At 41.5% G+C, this 16931-nt stretch overlaps 1 protein-coding gene across 13 annotated transcripts in view; it reads left to right on the top strand.

Moving 5' to 3' along the window:
* The window catches only part of ADD1 (adducin 1), a 110153-nt gene that overhangs the window by 66019 nt on the left and 27203 nt on the right, over nt 1-16931 (top strand). The window lies entirely within an intron of this gene.

Raw genomic sequence — 16931 nt, 5'->3', positions numbered from 1 at the left:
ATAAACCCTATTGATAATGATCACTGTTAAAATCGCAGAAAAAAACTCAAGCCAAAATGAAAAGTCCCCAGAACTGAATGATTTTACAGAGGACTTCTATAAGAGGTTTGCAGATATTCTGATATATCTCAGCTTGTAAACCCTTTAAATTATATCTTAGGTTGGGGTTCAATTCCAGATACCTGGTGTTCCTATAGAACAGTGGTGTGCAACCCATGGCCACTCTCCATGTGGCCCACAAGCGCAAAGAAGCCCCACCCACTTTTCTATGCAGACAAGCTGGGCTGCAGGACTGCTGTTCTGAAGCTGCAACTAGTAACCCTAAGCAAACCCAACTGGGGTTGCTGAGGTGCAGGAGGCTTTTCCCTTCTCCTTCCTTAGCAACCCCAAAGCACCCAGGGTCGCAAGGAGGGAAAAAGGCTTTATCCTCTTGAGAATGTGTGCCTCACAGCCAAAAATGGTTGTTCACCCCTGTCCTAAAATAATGGTTGTTCATGACGCAAGAAAGGATACAGACTGGAGTCGTATATCCCTTCAGCATTATTAAACAGTGATGCAGAAATCTTCACAGCTGTTCTGGCTGCTAGACTTAGAATATATCAGCATACATCAAGCCTAACCAAGCTGGTTTATGCCAAACAGGGAACTTTCCAACCCTATGAGGAGGCTGCTTAACATGGTTAATTTTGATTATGTCACTAAGCAACCACTCTCTTGTCTCTTGATGCATGGAAAGCTTCTGACAAGTTGGAGTATGCCTTCTTGGTCACTAAGAAAAAAATGAATGGAAAGCTTGGAAGCAACAATTCCGACTAATGCATATGACTCTCCTGAAATCCTCCATTGACATCTTTTCAGCTCCAGGCAAATACTTCTATATTCTCCCAGGTTTTTAAGGGTTCCCAAGCTTTTATTGTTAGTAATATTTTAATTATGTTGATATTACTGAAGTATGGAAATAGATTTGGAATGCTGAAGAAAATGGGATCTCTCATGGATGGCAAAAACATCGACATTTAAGAGGCTATGCCAAAGTTAATGTTTTTTATTTTGTAATATTCTTTTATCAGTGTTCTGAAGAAATGGCTAAATATGTTGTGACTAGGGGCCAAACACTCTTCAGAAAATGGTGATTAATGGAAAGTTAATGGTACCTAATATTAAGATTATGAAACTTCCCAAATTTGTTGGCTAATACCATCAAGAGAAAATGGAAATTTGACTTGGACTTGAACTGGATCATGTTTATACTCTATTGAGAGATTTGTTATGGTTACTTGAGCAAAAACATTTGAGGACAGTGGCAAAAATATTGATAAGAGTATTGTTTGTATATGCCTCAGGAGAAAAAAAATAAACTAATAGGCAGCATTTTCCCTCTTAGAATTGTTGAATTAGCATGTTGAATGCAAAAATTTGCACATTTTTCCCTTGAGGAGAAGAGGAAAGCTAGTATGGAGATTGGCTCCTTTTTTAAGGGCCAGGAAGTCAGTCTCTAGATTTTGTATCCAGAGAAGAAAAGGCCTCTCCCCTCAATCCACACATGACTTCCTACTTTTGTCATGGGCAGGTGGGTTCTTTGAGGACTCCTGTTTGTGTGAGCCTGTTGCCTCACCCCCCCCCCCCCAAATTCAAATCAAAATGAAAAACGAACAGCTTGAGCAGAGGAAATATAGGGGAGGGTATGTGAAGATATGCCCTCTATATAACTATTGTTTTGTAACGTTTACTTCATGTGACCTCTGTGAGGCTAGTGTATCTGAGTAGACCTGAGTATTTGTTTTTGTCAAAAGTCTGTGTCGTAGTTGCTTAGTGACATTCTGAAGTGGGGAGAGCGAGACAATTGCTTTGAATATTGTTAGATAGGGCCTGAATCAGATAAATTCAATTTTGATTGGCTGGGGATTCTGGCTAGGTAGAAAAGAGTATTTGGGAAACTACAGTTAAGAGGTTGGCAGTTGACACCTGGGAGTTGGTAAGTCTGTGGGAAGTGAGGGAGAAGGTCTGCTGGTTGATGTGGGCTGTGGACCTTCCAGGACTAGGAGAAAGCTGGGGAGAAAGTAAATAGCCAAGGTTTGAATATTAAGCTATTCTTTCTCTATGGGATTGCCCAGTGAAAGAGCAGTTTCCCCAGTGCTGAGGAGAGGAAATTGCCCATATGAGGTGGCAGCAGAAAAGGGTCAGCTTGTGGAACTCTGAGTTATAGTGTCAAAGATTTCCTTAGCTCCAGAAATATAAGTATTTGCTACAAATAAGAAACCCCCTAGCTGGGGTTGCCCAGTGAAGGAGCAGTTTCCCTGGACCAGACTGCTCAAGCATCACTTCACCTGGCTCCTCCTAGAAAGGGGGACATATTCCCCTCCAAAAGTTTTCTCTCATTCAGCAGTATCCAGAGGATGGAGTACATTTAGCCTACCACTGCAATGGAATTTCCCCAACCCCACCCAGAACACTAGTCCACAAGGCTGACAATAATATAGACTGCCCATCCACCCACAGATTCCCAATCATCTCTGCATTGCACAGGACAAATTGTGACATGGTTCTTGCCATGTACATGGGCAGGAAAACAGCACAGGGTACAAGAAAGGAACAAGTACCATCCCCCTGGGACAGGCAGAGTGAGACTTAGTGTATGGCATCACATCCCCCCCACCGCCACCCAGTGGTGGGTCTGGGGTAGTTCAGATGTTCTACCAGTCTCCTTGTGCTTGCGAGAATATCCACCTGGCCTTTTTTAATTGGGAGAAAACAACTTGCTGCAATTGTTTCACCAAGGCCTGGTCAGCTCAGCTTTGTCACTTTGCAGTGAACCCTGCCTTCTCTGTGATAGGATCTGTTTCCTCCTATGGCAGGGGTGAGCAACATATAGCCCTCCAAATGTTGTTGGATTGCAACTGCTTTAGGACTAGAGACAGGGGTGAGAATCTCAGCAGATATTACTCTCCTTCCCCACACAGGGGCAGATATAGGGAGTCCTGTCCCAACATAGTTATAGACATGAAATACACCCAGGATACACCCAGAGAAGCTGACTATTCTTGCCTTAGAAGGCAAGTCCCTTAAGATACCCCATACTCTTCAGGAAGGAGGGTAAGATGCCCACAGCATTCCAGGGTATCCTCCCAAATAAGGGCAAAAGGATCCATAAAGGAGGATGCTGCGCTCTCCCAAGAAGAGCATTAAGGACAAACTAGTCCAAAGCTGGCAGAAAACAACAGAATGAAATTTAATAGGGATCAATGCCACGTTCTGCACCTAGGAAAAAGAAACCAAATGCACAGTTACAAGATACTTGGCTCAACAACACTCCAAGTGAGAAGGATCTTGGAATTGTTGTCGATCACAAGCTGAATATGAGCCAACAATGTGATGTGGCTGCAAAAAAGGCAAATGCTATTTGGGGCTGCATTAATAGAAGCATTGCTTCCAAATCCCGGGAAGTACTAGTCCCCCTCTACTCAGCACTAGTTAGGCCTCATCTGGAGTATTGTGTCCAGTTCTGGGCACCACACTTGAAGAAGGATGCAGACAAGCTGGAGAGGGTTCAGAGGAGGGCAACAAAGATGATCAGGGGACTGAAAACAAAGCCCTATGAAGAGAGACTGAAAGAATTGGGCATGTTTAGCCTTGAGAAGAGAAGACTGAGGGTGATAGCGCTCTTCAAGTCCTTGAAAGATTGTCACAGAAAGGAAGGCCAGAATCTCTTCTCGATCATCCCAGAAGGCAGGACACGGAATAATGGGCTCAAGTTACAGGAAGCCAGATTCCGTCTGAACATTAGGAAAAACCTCCTGACTGTTAGAGCAATACGACAATGGAACCAATTCCCTAGGGAGGTAGTGGGCTCTCCAACACGAGGCATTCAAGGTGAGGCTGGACAGCCATCTGTCAGGGATGCTCTGAGTTGGATTCCTGCATTGAGCAAGGGGTTGGACTCGATGGTCTTATAGTCCCCTTCCAACCCTACTATTCTATGATTAGGAGAACCGTCCTAACAATGAGAGCTGTTCAGCAATGGAACAGACTGCCTCGGGAAGTGGTGGTTTCTCCTTTGCTGGAGGTACTTAAACAGAGGCTGGACAGCCATCTGTCACAGCTGATGTAGCTGCATCTTGTATTACAGAGCTTGCACTGAGAAGGGGTTGGGCTAGATGGTCCCCAAGATCTCTTCCACCTCTATGATTCTATGGCAGGGCCAGCTCTGTGTGTAGAAATAGGTCCGTCCTCTGTCGCAGAGAGAGGAGTATTGTATCCAGAGACGGAGGGGCCTCTCTCCACAATCCTATTACATTACAGCCCAGACTAATTCAATTAGCCCATAATGAGCAAATAACAAAAATAAAATAAAAAAGGTCGGAGGAGCAGGAGAGCACAGCTACAATCTGTAACAAAGGTTGAATGAAACTCACTGAATCTTGACAAAGGTAATGGTCTTACTCCAGGAAACCTCCAAAATGAATAGGTATTGATGAGCCTCAAAACAAACAAACAAAAAAAGGTGGAGGGATAGAGATGGAATGCCTTGGTTCTCAATATTATCCCAAGAAGGCAATCACACACACAGGATGGGTCTAGCTGCCTTCCTTCCCTAGAAAAGAACAGGAGTTTACAGGTAAGCCGAGAATCTGTTTCTCGCCTTGAGAGGAAGCTAGCTTAGGGATATTGAAAAAAATAAATCTTGGGGTGGGAACATTATGGCCAGCAACCCCTCAGATGCTGTCTCCACATATGGATGCAAGATCCTTTGGAGATCTACCCAAAGGCTACCTCTGAAGAAGCAAAGGATTTATCTTATTCCTCCAGCAACACCAGACAGGCCGCTTAACAAGATCAGCCTCATATGGCCTTCTCTCTGTCCCATCAGCCAGGACAGCTAGACTGGTGGGGACGAGAGAGAGGGCCTTTTCTGTGGTGGCCCCCACTCTGTGGAACTCCCTCCCTAGGGAACTCCGCCATGCCCCCTGTTTAATGAGCTTCCGCCGTGCATTAAAAACATGGTTGTTCAGGCAGGCATTTGGGGTGGGTTAGGGTATTTTAGAAAAAAAAATTATTGTAGAATTTTATTGTTTTAAACTGTTTTATTATATGTTGTACATCGCCCAGAGTGTCTGGGTGACCAGCCAGATGGGCGATTAATAAATTTAATAAATAAATCTTATAATATTTGGCAAGCATACCCTCTGGAATTCATAAATTGCTGGAATCACTTTTGCCCTCTGTTCATGGATCTGTCAGATCATGTTTGGAATGAGGGGAAGAGGAAGGAGCACATACAGCAACCCTCATGATTAGTCCAATTTTAGAGCATCGAACAGCTTTGCTCCTCCTCCTTGAAACCTGTTCTGAATCTCAGAAACCTCTTGTTGGGTAATGGAAATAGGTCTATGATTGGATCCTCATATCTGAGACTCAGCCTATTGAATGCCTCTGGATTGAAGTCCACTCTGCTGGGTCTGGAATCTGACAACTGATCCAGTCTGCTTGCATGCTGAAGATACTGTACCCTTCAGGTGTTCTGCTCTTATCCATTGAGCATAATTATCTCTGGAAAACAGAAGTAGCGCTTCCTTCAGGAAAAATCCTGAATGGGTACTGCCCTGCCTGTTGATATAAGCACTGGTTACTGAATTCTCTATCTTGACAAAGATGAACGTAACTAGTGTGAGAAATGAAGCACCAGTTTGATTGCTCTGGGTTCCATAAGGTTTATACTCATCTCCTTGTTCTTGAAATACGAAAGACCCTGGGCCAAAGTTCCTTCACAATGGTCACCCCACCCACTCAGGATGGCATCCATCATGAGTGCTGTGCACAATAGCTCCTTTATCCAGTTATCCTGGTTCACTTTACATGTTGAAGTCTTCTCACCTGAGGGATTGAAGGACTGAGTTTGGGACTCAGTCATCTCTCATTCAGGCTGCTATTGGTGTGTAGCTGGAAATCAAAGTCTAGAACTGTCTGGAATGGACTCCTGCCCAACTCAGAGAACCCAGACATGGTATCAGGAGCTTGGTCAGGGACTGTAGCTGTGACAGGCCAGGCATGAAGGTGTTCTGCTAGAGTCCGCATCATGATCCACTGCTCATCTGGACAAAAAATTCTAAATTGCCTTGCTGAGTACTAGTCCCAGATGAAGAAAGGATGAAACAATTTTCTTTTTCTTCCGCATCAACTGGATGCAGTTGATGCAGTTTAAGATTGCATTAGCTTTTGTAGCAGCCACATCACACTGCTGGTTCATATTCATCTTGTGATCCACTAAGACAGCTCAGTCCTTTTCATATGTATTGCTGCCAGGCCAGTTCTCCCCTGCCCTATCCTCATGCCTTTGATTTTCTTTTGTGACTCTGTTGAATTTTATCAACCCAGTATTCCAGCATAAGGTCAACTTGATTCTGCCTTCTATGGAGCTGGCAGTCCCTCCTAGCTTTGTGTCATTTGCTGATTTGATAAGCATCCCTTCTATAACCTCATCGAAGTCATTTATTAAAATGTTGAAATGTACAGGCCCTAGGACAGAGCCCTGCAGCACTCTACTCTAAATCTCCCTCCAAGTTGACACAGCGCCATTAATGAGCACTTGTTGAGAATAGTCACTCAAGCAACTGTTGACCTGCCTAACAGTAGTAGGGTCCAACCCACATTTTAACATCTTGTCAACAACAGTATCATGGGACATCTTGTCAAATGCCTTGCTGAAGTCAAGATAAACTATGCCCATGATATTCCCAAGATGTACCAGACTAGTGACTCTGTCCTTCAAAAAAAAAAAAGAGATAAGGTTGGTCTGGCATGACTTATTCCTGACAAATCCATGTTTGCTCCTAGTAAGTAATGCATTATTTTCTAGATGCCCACAGACCAACCTCTTAATAATCTGTTACAGAATTTTGCACAGTGATGACATCAGGGTGACTGGTCTGTAATTTCCTGGATCCACCTCCCTCCCGCCCGCCTTTTTTGAAGATGGGGACAATATTTGCCAGGCTTCAGTCTTTCAGCACACCACCTGTTCTCCAATATTTTATGGACAGCAGTTCTGAAATGACATCTGCAGGTTCTTTCAGAACTCTGGAGTGTAATTAATCTGGCCATAGAGACCTGAGCTTATTTGTAGTAGCTAGGTAATCTCTAACCATCTCCTTACTTACCTTGGGTTTCAAGTCCCTTGTTAAATCATTTGTTTTACTTGTCCCAGGTTGAACACAACTCCCCTTGTGAGAAAAGAGTGAAACAAAAGAGGACAAGTAGGCCTTCTCTCTGTCACCTATTAACATTTCACCATCATCCCTAACCAGAGGACCTACCCTCTTCCTCATTCTTCTTCTGGCTCCTGACATAGCCTAAGATGTCTATTTTGTTGTTTTTAGCATCTCTCACAAGCCTCAGCTCATTCTGAGCCTTAGTCTTCCTGACACCATCCTTACAGATTTGGGCTGCTCTATTGTACTCGTCCTTGGTTATATGTCCCCCTCAGTTTATCAGAGAGCTCCATATGAAGCCACAAGCATCTCTTTAAATGTCTCCAATTTCTCCTTCTCGTGGAAATACCTGAAGATGTTTTGTGCTTTCTTCATTAGTGCAAGGTCCCATATTTTCTGTTTCCATATGATAAGAGAAAGTTCATTTGCTGATTTCCAGTTAGAAGCTTTGACCAACCTGGCTGCTGTCCAGAAAAAACTCAGGAGCTCTTTATGTCTTATTTGTGTATTAGAGTCCATATAAAGCGATAGTAGTCCCAGTTTTGCAGATACTGTTATATCTCATTGTGTAATCCCGCTGGCAAAGGCAAAGACCTGGACCCAAAACCTTTGTGCCAGTGGGCAATCCCACCACATATGCAGATAGTTGCCTCTGGTGGTTCCACACCTCCAACAACTAGGATTCACATTACAATTCAAATACTTCTGCTTTACTGGCGTAACATACCACCCGTGCCATATCTTCAGTGCATTTTCTTTCACTCTGTGTGACACAGACTTCATGGGGGCCTTAGAACATAGTGCAATTGTTCACTGTTCAGAGCTGATAGTGCAATTCAGGTCTTTTTCCCACGCCATTTTTGCTCCCTCTGCCTTACCAATAACTACAGCATTTAACATCTTATACATTTTTGCAGTTAAGCTCTTTGTTTCAGATTTTGCCCAAGCCACTAAACTTCCAAAGCTGTTTAGTGGGTGCATAAAAGGTAAAGGTGTCCCCAACCAGTCGTGTCCGACTCTAGGGTGTGGTGCTCATCTCCATTTCTAAGCCGAAGAGCCAGCGCTGTCCGAAGACGCTTCCGTGGTCATGTGGCCGGCATGACTGAACACCGAGGTGCACGGAACGCTGTTACCTATCCCGCCGAAGCGGTACCTATTTATCTACTTGCAATTTCTTGCTTTTGAACTGCTAGGTTTGCAGGAAGTGGGTGCATAACCTGTGCCTTTATGGCCAATGTAGATGTGAAATGAAGAATTTGATGTAATTGAAACTACAGTATATCCTCTGATAATTGTTCTCTTATCTGTATCCCAGTTTGTGGTTGCAAGCCATTATATAGGTCAGTGAATATATGCCCTTTTCCTCCCATTTTGCAAACTGCTTAAATTTGTCTCTACAATAAAAAAAAAAGTAGATGGCATAAAAAAAAAGAATCACAGGGGAGGGACAAGACATCAAATGTTTATTCCATTTTTGCCAGGTATGAATCATAATGTTTAAGAAGGGGTTATCGTTGACCTTGATTTTGAATATTTACATTGGAATGTTATACCCGTAAATACTTATTCTGGTATCTCCATATTAATCCAAGGTTTAGTTTGAGCATCATATATTACGTAAATTAATTGTTTGAGCTGAAAAGCATCATAATATTGAGATAATCTGGGAATTCCCAGTGCCCCTCTTTTACCTTCTTCATATAAAATGTTTGAATTGAACATAGGTTTTTTATTATCAAAAATAAAATGTAGAAACATTTATCAGCATTTTTGAAACATTTACTTAGGTAAAGTAAGCTGTAAAGTTTGAAATAAATATGTTAATTTTGGTAATAATTTCATTTTGATCACCATAATTTTTTCCAACCATTTTAAGTCCAATTTGGAGACCATCGTTTCAATTTTTGTTTAATGTATTTGGCACTGGATGGTAATTCAATTGTATCACTTTTGACAGGTCAACTGGTATAATTATTCCTAAATATTTTAGTTCCTTAGTCTCCGTAGGTATCTCTGAGGTTTCCCCCCCAAAGAAATTGCTGTCTGTTATCCATGTTTATACATAAACCACTAGATTTTTCATAGTTGATCTGCATTCCTGCTGCATGTCCAAAGTCTTTTATTACCTGCATGGCCATTGTTAAGCTCCTAATAGGATTTGATAGTGTTAAAATGATATTGTCCACAAACAAAGTAATCAGATTTGGTTGTGAATTAACTGAAATACCTTCTATCAACAGAGAGCTGCGAAGTAAGTTTGCTAAGGGTTCAACAGAAAAGGCAAATAGTAGCGGGGAAACAGGACAACCTTGTTTGGTTCCCTGGTTAATCTTAATTGCTGGGGAGTCTGTTCCATTTGGTCTGATGACTGCTTGGTTTTGAAAGTATAATTGAGAAAGACAATTATGAAATCTATCTCGCATCGTTGTATGCTTCCTCAAGGAAAGTAGGTAAGGCCATTCTAGCTTGCCAAAAGCTTTAGCTGTGTCCAGTGATGTTATCTCATAAGGGTTTCTGCTCTTTTTCGTGCAGTGATGAACTATGTTAAGTATTCTTCTTATTGAGTCAGCTATATTATGCTTTCTAATAAAACCAAATTGGTCTGCGGCAACATATTGTAGTGCTATAGTACCTTGCCTCTCAGTCAGAATCCCTGTAAATATCTTTAGATTCTGATTCAGTAATATAATAGGGCAATATAAATCAGCCCCTTCAGGGGTCTTCCCCAGTTTATGTAAGAATATAATTTGGGTAACTTGCCAAGAGTGATGCACTGCATTATTATCCAAAAATTGGTTGAATAGCTGTACCATATATGGTGTTAATTGGTCAGCATATGTTTTATAGAAGACTCCTATAAAGCCATCAGTCCCAGATGATTTATAATTTTAATGACTTTTTTTAACCTTTTCTGTAATATCCTGATTTAAATAAGTTTGGTGTTCAATTCACATCTTTTTAAAATATTTTCTTGAGATAGTATTTTTTTAATTTGCTTTGTTTCTGGTTGCCTAGAAGTGTATAAAACTGCATAATAAGATGCAAAAATTTGATTTATATTTTTTTTACTCAAAATTTCTTTTCCTTGTTTGTCCTTAACTGAGGTTATATTACTTCTTGGTGCTTTCTGTCTCAATCTGTTGGCTAATAATTTCGTATTTCTATTTCCAATCGTTGACTGACGTATTAGAGATCATTTGTTGTCTGATTAATTTCTAATGATTTAAGCTCATTATTAATTCCAAATGAACTCTTTCTTCTTTAGTGTGTTTATGCTGTGTTTCTAGTTTTATTTCTGTTGTGAGTTTTTGTGTTGCTAATGTGTGTTGTTTTCAAATATAGTTTAAAGTGTTTATGCATTTTCCTCTAATTATAACTTTAAGAGCATCCCATAATGTCTGAATACTCACATCCTGAGTATCATTGTTAAGAAAGTAATTTTCAGTTTCTTTTCTCATTTCCCCTCTAGTTTCTTGCCTGTATAATAAGATGGGATCAAATTTCCAAGCATAAGTTTTGCTTTGTTTGGGGCCTAGGTGGAAAGTCGCCATTACTGGTGCATGATCTGAAACAGTGATTAGCCCCATTCTCACATCCTTCAGCACCAGTGAATTTGAATTCTGGGGAAATAAAATATAATCAGTTCTGGAATAACTGTTATTATGTCTCATGGAATAAAATGAGAAGTCTTTTTCATCTGGAAATTTGCATCTCCATGTAACTATCAATTTATATTTTTTGTAAGATAAGTAATACAAGTGATGGTGCGATATAGGATTTGTCTTGAGTCTTTACCCTCTTTCCTTTCCCTGTACGATCTATGTGTGGGTTAACTAATAAATTCAGATCTCCTCCTATTATTGTTATCCCATCCCTTAACTTAAAAAGTTCTAATATTTCCAAGGCAGAATCCACAAAAACATTTTGCTCTGTATTACGACGAGAGATAGTCCCCAAAGTCAGTTTTACTGTGCCAATGTATCCCTTAAGAAATATAAATCTCCCTTTACTATTTTTGTGAATACTTTCTACTTTAAAGATGGTATCTTTTAAAAAAAATTATAGCTACACCTCTAGCATTACATAAACCTTTTGCAGTATAAGTCTCTCCTATACCAGGAAAATAAAGTAGTTTATCCGAGTTTCTTATGATGAGTCTCTTGAAGAAAAATAATATTTGGTTTTGTTTGCATAATTGCTTTTTGGACCTTTCTCCTCTGTATAGTAGAACCTAAGCCCTTTACATTAAATGTCATAGTTTTTATTTCAACCATTGTAATTCTTCATCCTGAACCTTTTTCTATATCTTCCTTTCAAACCTTTTCGTTTCTTTATTCCCCCCCCCACCGCCCCCCAGGTTTCCCTTGTGGTATTAACTAATAACTGTAATACAAGAACAAGAACATAAAACAAATTCAAATTTTCCTTTTCTTCGCAACCCCTTGCTTCAGGGGATTCTGTCAGAACTGTTTGCTCCTGACTGCTGAGAGGAATCATATTAGAGGGTGTAATAGCCATAACTCGTACCATACACAGCCTCCCTTACCACATAAGTTAATTATAGTACTGAAAAACAACAGATAGCTATAATAACCTTTAAGGATGTCCACAATTGCCAAAGCCAGTTTGACAGTCCTGAAGCCTTGCATAGCCTCTCAGATTATTTTATTTCTTGCCAGACTTATTTTTCCAAAGTGGTTGTTTCTTCTTTCTTGTGGACTGTAGGGTCCATCCCCTCACTTTAGTAGCCACCAGAGTAGCTTCATCTTCCTCCTCCTCTTCTTCTTCCACACTCAACAATATTTCTCCTCTGGGATCTAAATTCATGTGGATCAAGAACTCTTTTGCCTCCTCCTGGGTAGTTATTACTCTAATTATATCATCAAGCCACATTATGATTTTAAAAGGGTAGCCCCAGTGGTATGTTGTTCCAGTTTTTTGCAGTTGTTCTGTACAGTATTAGAAGGCTTTGCGTTTCTGAAGAGTTGCTGGGCTAATATCTTGGAGGAGTGCTATGTCAGATTGATTATAATAAAACCTGTGGCCAGTGTGGGCACAAGATGAGATGGCATCCTTCATTTCCAGATTTGCAACGCACACCAGTAGTTCCCACAGTTTATTGCTGTTTGTCAGGTACTTGCCTAACACCCTATGATCCTTCTCTATATCTCTTCAGGATATTTTGAGCTCAGGTATTACTTCTGACAGCCAGGTAACTAGGAAGCCAGCTGCATTCTCACCCTTCCACCAATTCTGCTATCCCCCTGAAATGGATATTGGGTCTGTGGCTGTAGTTTTCGAAAGACTCAATATGTCAGTGTAGGTCTTCATTAATTTTTTCAAGCCTAATATTAGCCCTCCTGGTTTGCAACTCCAATTCCATTGCTTCGTTAGCTGTGTTCCCAGTTGCCTCAAGTTTGGCAGCAACTCTGTCTATTTTTTCTTCAAGCAGTTGTAGCACTTTAATCCATTCCTCATGGAGGTTTTGTATTTGAGAACTTACAGTTTGTAAAATCCATACCTTCTTTTGCTGTCTTAAATGCTTTTTGTGACATTGTAGGCCCTTCTTCTCCTTCTTCGTCTAAGCCCGAGTCTGTAGCTGTGTTTTTTGTACCAAAATAGGAGGTAAGATCTTTGTTTTGATTCTGTGATGTTCTCTGAGACATCTCCTCACAGAGTATTTGTTTTGTTTATGCTTTTCCACATGTGCAGTTTGCTATCTGTTTTTATTATTTTGCGGTGTTGGTACAGAGCTCAGGGATTAGGCAGCCATCTTGGTTGCAAGCCAACCCCACCCCCCTGGATGTTCAATTCTGAGGAGAGTTAGACTTCCAGCAAGTATCAGGATAATTAAAATTCCCTATTACTACTATAGCTCGCCATAAACAATGCTACTCTTGTTTCTCACTCCTTCTATCCTTACACATATGCTTCCAACAGGGCTTCCATTCTCAGATTCATGGATTTCCATGCAGGTGTATACATTCTTTACTGATAATACTACTCTCCCTCACTTTCTGCTGGCTCTGTTCCTTTGGAGAAGGTATACCATTCAGTTGCTATATTCATAGGTCTCATTTCACCAAGTGATACCTTTCAGATCATACACTATCATACACTAGGATTTCAATTTTGTCCTGTTTGTTTCCCATATTCTATGTGTTAGTGAATGGACATTGAAGGCCATGAGTGTTGCACCGTCCTGGTTTCCCTCCTCTATTTACCTGCAAATTATTGGGCTCCACCTTCACTCTCTTGCTCCTTCCTTTGTCCCTCATGTTCTTGTCCCTAATAAGTGTCTCAGAAGGTAGTTCTAGGCTTCCGCCACCCATATCTCCAGAATTAGTTAAAAGCCCTCTTGATCAAGTTTGCAGGGCTCCTGCCAAACACATTCTTCCCAGTCACCATGAGGTGCACCCCATTCTCTGCAAGGAGCCCTTCATATTGGTATCATAGGTCAAATCAAACCTTTCCTGAGTACACCATCTGCGTAGCCAGGTGTACACTTCCAGGTTCCCTACCAACACCCTGACCTTCAGTGGGAAGGAGTGATGAAAACACTGATTGTCCCCCCAGTTCTTTCACTTTCCTGCTCAGAATGTCATCATCTTTGAAGATCCATTGAGCATTTCCTCTCCCTGTATCATTTGTTCCCAGATGGATCAGCAGGAGAGAATAGTAGTTTGTTTGAGTCTTGGTAGCCTCTCTATCACATCTGGAATACATGCTCCAGGAAGGGAATACATGTCCCAAAATGGCGTGCCCAGTCTGCATGTGGCTGCCATGCAGCACGGTGAAACAGCCTCCTACAGGCAGCACCATCATGAAGGCAGGAATTGATGTCTGAATGGGTGCATCAAGGCTTGTTGATTTATTATAGGGCCCTATGTTAAAGGTGAGTCAGATGAATCACATTCTGCCGTTATAACCAGAAATAGGGAACAGTAGGTTCTATGGCTTGTACTCAGAAAATGGCTCAATGGATTGATCTCAAACTGGCAGTGTAGGAGAGATTGATTTGAGGATGGTCCCTGCTGATTTTGAAGCAGAATGGGGCAAGAAATGGTTTATTTTGTTAAATATCCTTCAGCAGTTTGACAGGTATTGTCTGTGAGGTTTTTCTCATAGATTTTGCTGGGGCTAACTTTACATACCAATCCTCCCTTCCTACAGCATCTTTCAGGAATCAGTTTGTTGTGTCAGGTCACGCAGAAGGTCTGATACACACTACGCCTACTAGTGTAGCAGGACATGTTTGTAGTTTTATATTAAAAATGCAATTCACCCCATTTTATTCTATATGAATTCATAAGATACTTCCGGGGATGCTTAGAACAATTCCACCAAAGGGATAGAATGGGTGTGAGTGTGGCTGGCTACCAGGGAGACGGGATAGAAAGCAGCAGAGGAGGGAGTTATGTCAATTAAGGTTAGGCAGTTGGGACAGAGCAAGGTTTGGGGAGAAAACAGGAGGTGCATAATTAATTGTGTTTTAAACATACGTTATTTATGCTGCTGCTGTTATACTACAGGGGGAGGGAACCTTTTTCAGCCCAGTGGTCAAACCGTTAAGCATGTCGGGGGCCATATGCCAACTGTGGGTGGGGTCACATCACTCTGCTAACTTTTGGTGCCCTAACATGATTATACACACATGCACAGCGCTAGATATAGAACTGCTACTTTGAGTCACAGTCTACCAGTGAAAACATGTGACTGATCATAGAGGCTCTTTTTCTTCTATCTTCCTCTCATGTCTTCTTTCTTGCGGAGACTTTTTCTCCTTGGAAGTAAAAAAACGCAATGCTGAAATGGAATACTCGGTAATTCAGTCACTCCACACAAAGATGTGTGTGTGTTGGGTGACTGAATTATAATGTGTGTGTGTTAAACTGGGGGTTGTGGTTCCAGACTGTCCAATCTGACTGACTTTGTAGGGATGTACCCCTTTCTGACCTCTACAAAAAGGAGACCATTAATTACTTCATAAGGTACATGGCTGAAACTGCTGCCACTTAGTAGCAATCACTTTCCTGTATCTTAAAATATCCAATCTAACTGCTTTATGTAGGCCAACAAAGTCAGTCAGGTTAGACAGTCTGGACTTACATATGCTTTTCCCCAACAGATGCTGAGTGTTTCATCTGTGTACCTCATGATATAATTATTGGCCCCATAAAGGGGTATGGGGGGGGCTGCCACCCCCTAAACACCCCAGAAGTTGTGCATAAGACTGGCAGTTTTGGAGGTGCCACAACTTTTGTAAGATGTCCAGATAGTCAAACCTTTTGTGCCTTATGATGTAAGTATTTTGACACGACCTCTTGGAGTATCCATCTTCAGGAGCAAGTCTGCCTTCAAAAAAGGATTTGCATGGTAGATTGCTTCCTAGCATGGAGGATATTTCCACTTTCCAGCTGTTGCTGCTTCTCTCTGGTGGCACACACACACAAAAAGTAAACAATACACCTTGGGTGAATTGTTATCTCTCAGCCTAACCTACTTCGCCTGGAAGTAAGCTCCATTTGAACACAATGGGACTTACTTCCAAGTAAACACAGATAGGATCAAGGGATAAGCGTGCACTGTCCTGCGCTGACTTACTAGGACAAAATCAAGGGGATTTACCTCTACACAAGAAGAGTCCCCCTGGATCATACTGAAATAGGTCCATCCGTCCTGTTTTCGAGAAGTGGGTGGCGAGATATTTCCAGGAAGCCCACTGACATCCCCATTTCAACTGGTATTCAGAAGTAGACTGTATCTGAACATGGAAGTTCTTCTATCTAACTTTAATTGAGACTGTAAGAAATTGTCTGGCTGGATCACACCAAAGATCTATCTAGAGCAGCATCCTCTTTCCAGAAGTGCTCAGCCAGATGCCCCAAGAAGTCCACCAACAGGGCATGAAAGGGGCTCAACCTTTCCTTAAGGAGATAGATAGGAGCATTGAGGAGTAGAGGTTCTATCAAGCTGCCATGGCTAACAGCTTCCGAATGACCTCTCCTGTATGAATTTGCTATTTTTTTTAACAATCGTGTAACGATCATCATCACAATTTCTTTTCTCTGTACCATCATGTACATGTGCATTATAGGGCCACAGTTGACTGATTCTGTCTGAGAGGAGTCTTCTTCATTTGGCTTCACTTTTACTTCAAAATTGCTAGCCTCAGTGCTGTTTGGCTTTTACCAACCCTCCAACCTTGTATCTCATAAACCAAATTGGCTGCTGAGTTCCTTGTACTCCACTATTTTTACCAGGTGCGTGACAGGCAGAAATTCAATAGGTGCAATTTTACCTAGCATATGAGCATGGATGCAGCACCTTTGGATTTTCTGCCTGTATTTCAACTGCAGGGCTCCTGGGAGGGAGATGACAAGCCTAGCTTTACTGAGTAGCCCTTTGGGTTTAGAGCAGGGTTTCTCAAACGGTGGCCTTTTTTAACGTATAAGTTAAAAGTTAAAACATTCTGAAATCTGGTTTTCCCATAGATTTCCCTGAGACACTCCCTTGACTATATATGGATTCTAGTTAGAATTACCCAAGAGAAAAGTCCTCCCTCTGAATGCTTCCTCTTACAGGATGGAAAGGCCTTTTCCCACCTGGATATTTTGAAATTGTTCTGGGCAAGTTTATTTTGGACTTTTAGCTTAGTCCTTCAAGAGTTCTATTCCAACTGCTGCCCATAGGATGCTTCTAAGTGTACACCAATGCTGAGCCAGT

Source organism: Heloderma suspectum, chromosome 5 (genome assembly GCF_057233095.1).
Source record: "Heloderma suspectum isolate Gila_16-S chromosome 5, 16-S_ref, whole genome shotgun sequence".
Taxonomy (NCBI): domain Eukaryota; kingdom Metazoa; phylum Chordata; class Lepidosauria; order Squamata; family Helodermatidae; genus Heloderma; species Heloderma suspectum.
This window is presented reverse-complemented; position numbering and strand designations above follow the sequence as displayed.